This window comes from Capsicum annuum, chromosome 11, assembly GCF_002878395.1.
Source record: "Capsicum annuum cultivar UCD-10X-F1 chromosome 11, UCD10Xv1.1, whole genome shotgun sequence".
Lineage (NCBI taxonomy): Eukaryota > Viridiplantae > Streptophyta > Magnoliopsida > Solanales > Solanaceae > Capsicum > Capsicum annuum.
Window position 1 is genome coordinate 158,275,840 of NC_061121.1, and position 8,159 is coordinate 158,283,998.

Below are 8,159 nucleotides of genomic sequence, written 5' to 3' on the forward strand. Positions count from 1 at the left end.
AATCTGGCTGCTAAAATCTGGAATACTACTGATACTCTAGAGCTCGTACTCCTGAACCTATGGAAAAAGACCCCATAGCGCAAATGCGTTAGTACGTTTGAATGTACTGGTATGCATGTGAGGTAGGCTGAATGCAAAGGGTTTACATGCATGATCTATACTAACTGATTGGATAACATGAATGTGAAAATGAATGCATGATTACATAATAACTGTAATTGAGTTCATAATAACATGATTTCTAAGACTGAGTACTAATAACATGAGATACTGATAACTGTATAACTGATACTGAGTGACTGTATTTGACAGTCTAGGTTCTGATGGAACTAGCTGAGTTTTGTATTATTCTGAGTTGACTATAATTGACAGTCTAGGTTCTGATGGAACTAGCTGAGTTCTGTACTATTTTGAGTTGACTGTATATGACAGTCCTAAATTTTGTAGAACTATCTGAGTTCTATTACTGAGACTAAGACTGAGACTATAGGAAGTGACCATACCGAGTAAGGAAAGCTATTTTCAAAATATCACATTTTTTGACTCTAAGCTGAGTTCCATACTATTTTGAAATGACTGTATCTGACAGTCTTGAATTCTATAGAACTATCTGAGTTTTATTAGTGAGACTGAGACTAAGACTGCGGGAAATAGTCATCTAACCAATATGCCAATAATACGCCATTATAGCTGAGTTGGGGTCTAATCTGTAACCCCAATTAGAAGGGTATCAATACCGCGCAACTAGTAAGGACAAACTGTGAGTGCCCCTCATATAATAGGTTACTCTAATGAGAATAGTGGGACCCTCATATAACATATTAGGTCACCTCATCTACCCTCATATAACAGGTTATGATGTCTCAACTTATGCTGGCTACGTAGTTTTAGAGCACAAAGATTGCTTTTAAGAATCATACCCTCTAATAATAGGTGAGTTCCCATTCTTGGGATCTCTCGGTGCTAACTCCTACTCCCATTTGAAGAGACACTACACATGATTAACTGAACTGAACTAGATTGAGTTTATGGAGTTTCGATGACTGATGGAATACTACTGATATTATTGAATTATTGAGCTTTTTGAGATTTATTGTGATTACTGGGCTTACTAAATCTTCCCTGAGTCACATGAGTAGCTAAATTCTAATGAACATAGCTTGACTGAGGATATCGTGAAAACATGATACTGGCTCTAGGCACACAACTACATTATCGGGTATTAAATACCCCTAGGGATGAAAAGAGAGAGAATAAGATGGCCAAAATTGGTAGTTTTAAGTCAAGGTCATAGAGTGGTAAGCATTCCCAGTTCTACCGAAAATTCTCAACCTCCACTCCTTTTTCAGTTAGTACGCCAGTGCCAAAGTTCATGAAAGACAGTTGGTATGGGGCACCAGGCTCCAAGTCTCAGGGTAGTGTGAAAAGTGGTCGTACTAATCCGCTCTGTGGGAGGAGGTAGGAATTATAAAGGTATGTGTAGAGCTGGCAGTGAAGTATGTTTTGGATGTGGAAAGCCAGGCCATAGAGTCAGAGAATGCCTACAGGTTGGTCAGGAGAGTCAGCATAATCGTCCTCTAGTTCTAGCTAGTCGCCTGACTCAGTAGAACACTACTACCAGTTCCACCAGTGATTGGCGCCTGAACAAATTATATGAACTCCAATCCTGACATGATTAGGAAAGTTCTCTTGATGTGGTTATAGGTACGTTATAGGTCTTTCATCTTTATGTTTATGTTTTATTAGATCCCGAAGCTTTATTTTGTTTTGTGACTCCTTATATAACTATCAATTTTAGTGTCAGTCCAGAAATAATAGTAGAGCCTTTCTCAGTATCTACCTCAGTGGGTAAATCTATTATAGCCAGATGGGTATATAGAAACTGCACGATTACAGTATCTCAGAAAATTACTTTAGTAGATATTATGGAGTTAGCGATGACAAATTTTGATGTCATACTCGATATGGTTTGGCTCCACTCATTTTATGCCTAAGTTGATTGCAGAAATAGATTCGTTCTTTTTTAGTTTTCTAAAGAACCAATTATTGATTTGAGGGGTAGTATCTTAGTGCTCAGATCGTTTTATATCTTAGAGCAAGAAAGATGATATCTAAGGAATGTGCTTTCAGATCCCTTCTAAGAATCCTATGACAACATATGATCTAGAGTTAGAAGTATGAACCCATAAGTTTAGCAGTAGTAGAGTGGGGATAGTGTTATCTGAATTTAGAATTTTTTTTTGTATCCATAGGGTTAGTTGTGTGATAGATGAACCAGAAGTCTTGAAACAGTGTATGCAAGAATTTTTATTTATTGATTCAAAATTAAGTATAATAATGTGGGTGAGATTTAGAGATGTGATATTAGTAGGCTATGAAAGAAGTTAGTGTGGTTCATTAAAAGTTTAAGAATATCTATGTTATGTGTTAGAATCTAAGTTTGAATCTTAGATAGTTGATCTAATAGTAAAGAGAATTGAAATTTTAGATGGTGTGAAATCATGGTATGGTGATACTCATGCAGATTCTAAGTTAGGTAGTGTTAAAAACTGTTGTTTGATGACTATTTAGGCTATAGAAGGTTTAGAGTTGTATCTCAGAAGGCAATATTAGCAGCATGTTTTACACTTTCAAGTGTAGTCTTTCAGGGTGAACTTATTACTGATAAATATTGTCATATTCTGAACTTTAGAGTAACGAGGTTGCTGTTTAGTTTAGAGTTTATCAAAATGGTCCCGTAGACTTAGAGTAATGGCTTATAGCTAGGGGAGATGATAGAATAAGTAACCTAGTCAGGCTCTAAGATTCCATTAGTGATGCGAGTATGTTGTAGAATAGTAGTAAGGGAGGATGACGCTCAACCTATTCTTATTTTAGTATTTTTACTTTAGTTATCATGATATATACTCATGCCTTACATGTTAGTTCTATTATCATAGCTCAAATTCATGGATACGCTTCAAGTTCTTAGTATAAGGAATTCTAGTTTGCTCAGCTGTACAAATCATATTCCATGAAATTTATGAACTCCAAACTCAGGTCATGTAGCTCATGACTCATGTACTCATGCTTTACAGTATGTTCAGTTCCAGTACTCATGCTACTCTATTAATGATCAGCAAAATTCAGATTATGTCATGTATATCCTTAGTTTTTATCTCTATAATGAATCCAGGTCATGGATACCATATTTCTCAGGCCTTAGTTGAGTGTTCAAGATATGTATAGTATTTTTTTATGATTCAGGTCCTCATGCTCTAACCTTTTAGTGATCTCTCCTTGGTGATGAACAATTGTTTAGATGGGAGAGAGTAAATATTTCATATTGAGAAAAGCTTATTATATTCTTGTTTAATCTAAGGTTATAGGTACGGAGTAAGATTGAGGCTAAGTTTTTGATATACGTTATGGTTAGTTGAAATATGGTGTGTTTTTTTCTTAAAAATAGCGCATGGAAGTTGTTAATGATAAAAGTATTAGAGAGTACAGAAAAGATACTTTGATGGGTTGTTTGCCTAGAAGTTCATGTGTGGTTATTATGATAGTCCTGAATGTCTTTATGGTGTACATAAGTGGATGGGTTCATTGCGCGTTCGTGCATTTCTAGTAAGAGGTTAAAGTTAGTTGTTGAAATGGTAAGAAGAATTATTCTTGAGATGAGAAGTTGTGAAAACGCAGAGTGTTGAATTCATGATTCTGACTAGTATTACAGTGTTATGGGTGCACTTTGTAGATTCTAGTAGGCTTAAACATAGCAAGAGAATTTAGTTCAGCTCAGACTTCAGTAGATAGAGTTATCAGTGCCCATGTAAACATTTTCAATAGCCTCAAGTGAAGTGCGATATTGAAGCGGAACATACCGTTGAGGGAGTATTTGAGGAGTATGTTTAAGCTTAAGAGTAGCAGTTGTATTGTCTAAGGCATAGAAATTCTAGTTTGTGTTTCATGGGCCTATGTTCCATGTTACAAAGTTATAGCTATATTAAGAGTCCTTACTCATATATCTTATTCAGATCATGCCCAAGTTCTTTGCTTCCAACTATTATTATAACTTATTAGAAAGAGTGTTGAAGAAATACTCCAGTTGAGTATAAGCATTCAGTATAATTCAGTTCGTATAGCCAGTAATTCAGTTCAGCAGGCAGACAAATAAGTTCCTATAGTTTTTCCATCTTTTGATCTAGTCTTACTATCAGAAGTATCACGAATATTGCTATTCCAAGAGATAGTTTATTTGCATCCATGTAAATTATGAATTCAGTTCAGTTCATGCATCATGATTCTGATTCAGACATTTAGTCATAATTTAGTTCATAAATGTCTTGTGCATTATCTCAGTATTTCCTAGTACCTCAGCCAAGTCAATATCATTCGGGTAACGTTGTAATACCTCATATTCCCATGTCCTAAACCTCCAAACTTTTCTTCATAAAACCAGATCCAGCCTAAGGAAATGGTTACTCATAAAATGTCTCTCTCATGTCTATATCAGCCTTATAACCATTCTCGTGTCATTACATGTATTTAAGGAATCAACTTGGTTCATGATATTCAGTTCATGTATCATGTTTCAGACTCAATCATGGAATCATGCTTTCAGTTATGCATGTTTAGTATATGATCTCAGCTTCTTCAAAACTCTTAAAGTAATCAGTCTTATTTGAGGTCAAATATCCCCACGAGCAAGATATTGTAATACCCTGTATTATACTTAGCTTAGTTCAGCTCTTAGTTGCATGCATAAAAGGGTTAAAGCCTGAAAATTTCACTAAGTGTTGGGGACTTAGTATTATTTTTGGCCTCTTAACTTTTAGGATTTTTAAATTGGTCTTCTCGACCCTGAGATATAAGTTTTTGAGTTAATTTATGTTCAGGGGTGTAAAGAGCATTTCTCAAGGAAGTTTTGGATTTTTTGGATGAGGATTGGGTCGTGTTTGGATTTCGATTCTAGCAGCTCACCGCGATAGTGATGCATCACGGTGGTTATAGTGGTGGAGGCCTCATCGCATCTCGATGACCTCTTTAACCGTGTTCCAATTGGGAATTTAATTCTCTGAGGGTCTATTGAGTCTTTTCCCCTCAATCCAATTCGTAAAAACACAAATTAAAGCATTGGTTAGGGGTATTATTTGCCCATTTTCCCCAATTCTCCTCTCAAAGAACCCTAACCATCTCCCAAGAGCATCAAATTCAATTACCTCTTCTCCAAGAAAACCAAGAATTTAAGTTTTCTAATTCAAGAACTTTCATGAAAAGCATCAAGATTGTGTTTCTGTTTCAAGCTTAAGGTTTTAAGGTGTGTGTGATGTTCATTCATGGGACCTTTCCACCCATGGAGTCCAATAATCCATTTTGAAGTTTTAAATATGAATTATACATTTTATGATAAATTATATCCATGAAGCTCTTATGAATTTTAATTATAAATTATGTTTACAAGTGTTTTTCGATGGAATGAGCCCTTACATGTTTGAATGATAAAATTTTCATGTTGAATCCCTAATTCATGGTTTTGGTATTGTATTTTTCACATGCTTTACTATTCCCATGCTTAAGATTACAAATTTCACGCGTTTAATGAAATGTCTAAATTCTTGGGTTTTGAATAATGATCCCCTGTCGTGGTTTCAAAACTTTTATGTCCTTATTGTTATTTCCATTCAGTGCTGGAGAGTTATGAACTCCTAATACTTAGCTGTTTATATAATTTCAGTATCTTCAGAACGGTTTTAGATAAACCATGAGCATTGTCATCTAGTTAGCTATCATGATCAGTTGTTTGCTCAGTTAAACTTAGTGTAGTCCATTAATTAGTGTCAGTTCAGTTGGGAGTAGGATTTAGCACTGAGCGAATATAGGGATGGCGGCTTCCCCATCAGTTAGGCAGAGTTGTTAGTAGTGGTCCCTGTATTCCAGAACTACATAGCCAGGTGTAGGATATGAGGAGTCAACCATTAGTTTAGGCTTGAATTCCTCTGTGTAGTCACCCATCAGTTTAGGCTTGACTTCCTCACAGGGGTCACCCATTAATTTAGGATTGACATCCTGGTCCTTCAGGATATCAGATTAATGGATCCATATAGCCAGTGTTAGTACTTATGGCACAGTACTGACACCTTTCCAACGGGGGTCACAGGTTGGACCCTGATTAGCTCAGATTGGGACATGTCGGTTAGATGATACCTCTCACAGTCTCAGTTTAGTATTCAGTCCAAAATTCAATTCTGGTTTGCTTGACCAAAGTATACAGATTACCAGTTATGCAGTTATCAGATTTTAGTATTTTAGTTTACAGATTATCTCAGAAATAATATATGTCTTGGTCATGCATTTTATGATTTTACATCTCTTATGTATTTTTCTCAGCTATTTTATGCATGCACGCTCAGTTATCTCTTGCTATTCAGTCAGTAATTATCTTATGCTACTCAGTTAGTCATTATCTCATGCATAGTTAACCCATGTATTTCAGCCTAACCTCATCTCATATACCAGTACATTTAAAGTACTGATCACATTTTTTTCTTTGCATTATGATGTTAAATATTATAGGTTCGGACGCTCAATTTTCTAACCGCACTTAGACAACTCAGTCTATCAGCAATAGCAGTTGTGGCGAGTCCTTATATGTCAAGGACCTATTATGTTTATTCAGTATTTCCACATTTATATTTAGTTAGTCAGTTGGAGTTAGTTAAGGCCTGTCCCATTAACTCTTTTCACTCAGTTTAGAGACTTTCAGACATGCAGTCAGTCAGTTAGATAGTCAGTTGGGTTTATAAGATATTTCAGGCATATTTTGATACGTATTTTAGTATCTAGTTTTACATTATATTATTAGTATTTAAACCTTATGGCGTTGACAGTTTACTTCTAAACATGTGTATTTGGTCACTTTATTCAGTGCTCACAATAGGTACCAACTCATGGGTTAGCTTATAGTCACTTATGACCGTAAACACCATTGCCGCGACTAGGCGGTAGCCTCAGGTCATAACAAAACTTGGTATCAAAGCCTAAGGTTTTATAGAGTCCTAAGGAGTCTAAAAGCAGCATTGAGTAGAGTCTTGTGTATAGGTGTGAAGCACGCCACACTTATGGACAAGAGGCTACAAGATGTTTTAGGAAAAGTTTTCCTTCTTTCAGTATTCATGTCATGCAAATGAGCATAAGCTCTATTTAAAAATCTCTTTTTGACTCATCCTTCATTTTGTTTATAGATAATGCCTCCTAAAAAACAACATAAGAAGGAATGGGAAGCAGCCTACACATCCACCTGTTCAGGAAGATCCTCAGAATGAGCATGTCTCTCTTGTCGAATTCAGAGAAAGTTTCACTACCTTTGCTTATTCAGTAGCTTTTTAGAATGATTAGCAAGTTTTTGTCCTATCTAGGCTTATGGTTTATGCTCAGCAGAGTAAGGAGGAGAAGCATAGGGAGAAAGGAAGAGAGAATAAGAAGGCCAAAATAGGTAGTTTTAAGTCAAGATCAGAGAGTGGTAACATTTACCAATTTCACAAAAATTCTTAGCCCCATATCCTTGTTCAGCTAGTGTGCCGGTGCTAAAGTTTAGGAATGATAATCGAGAAGAGGTGCTAGGCTCCAAGACCCAAGGTAGTGTAAACAGTGGTTGTACTAATTCGTTCTGTAGGAGGTGTGGTAGGAATCATACTGGTGTGTGTAGAGCTGGCAGTGATGTATGATTTGGATGTGGCAAGCCAGGCCACAGAGTCAGAGAACACCCACAGGTTGGTCTATAGAGTCAGTACAATCATCTTCCAGTTCCAGCCGATCACCCGACTTAGTGGGTGCTACTTCCAGTGCCACTAATGGTCGATGTCTGAGCAGATTGTATGAAATCCAATCTAGATATGATCAGGCAAGTTCTCCTAATATGGTTACGGGCACATTATAGGTCATTCATCTTTATGTTTAAGTTTTATTAGATCCCAGAGCTTTACTTTTTTTTGTGACTCCTTATATAGCTGTCAATTTGGTGTCAGTCTAGAAATATTAATAGACCCTATCTCAGTATCTACCCCAGTGGGTAAATCTATTACAACCAGATGGGTAAATAAAAATTACCTGATTATAGTATCTCAGAAAATCACTTCAGTAGTTCTTGTGGAGTTAGAGATGACTGATTTTGATTTCATTCT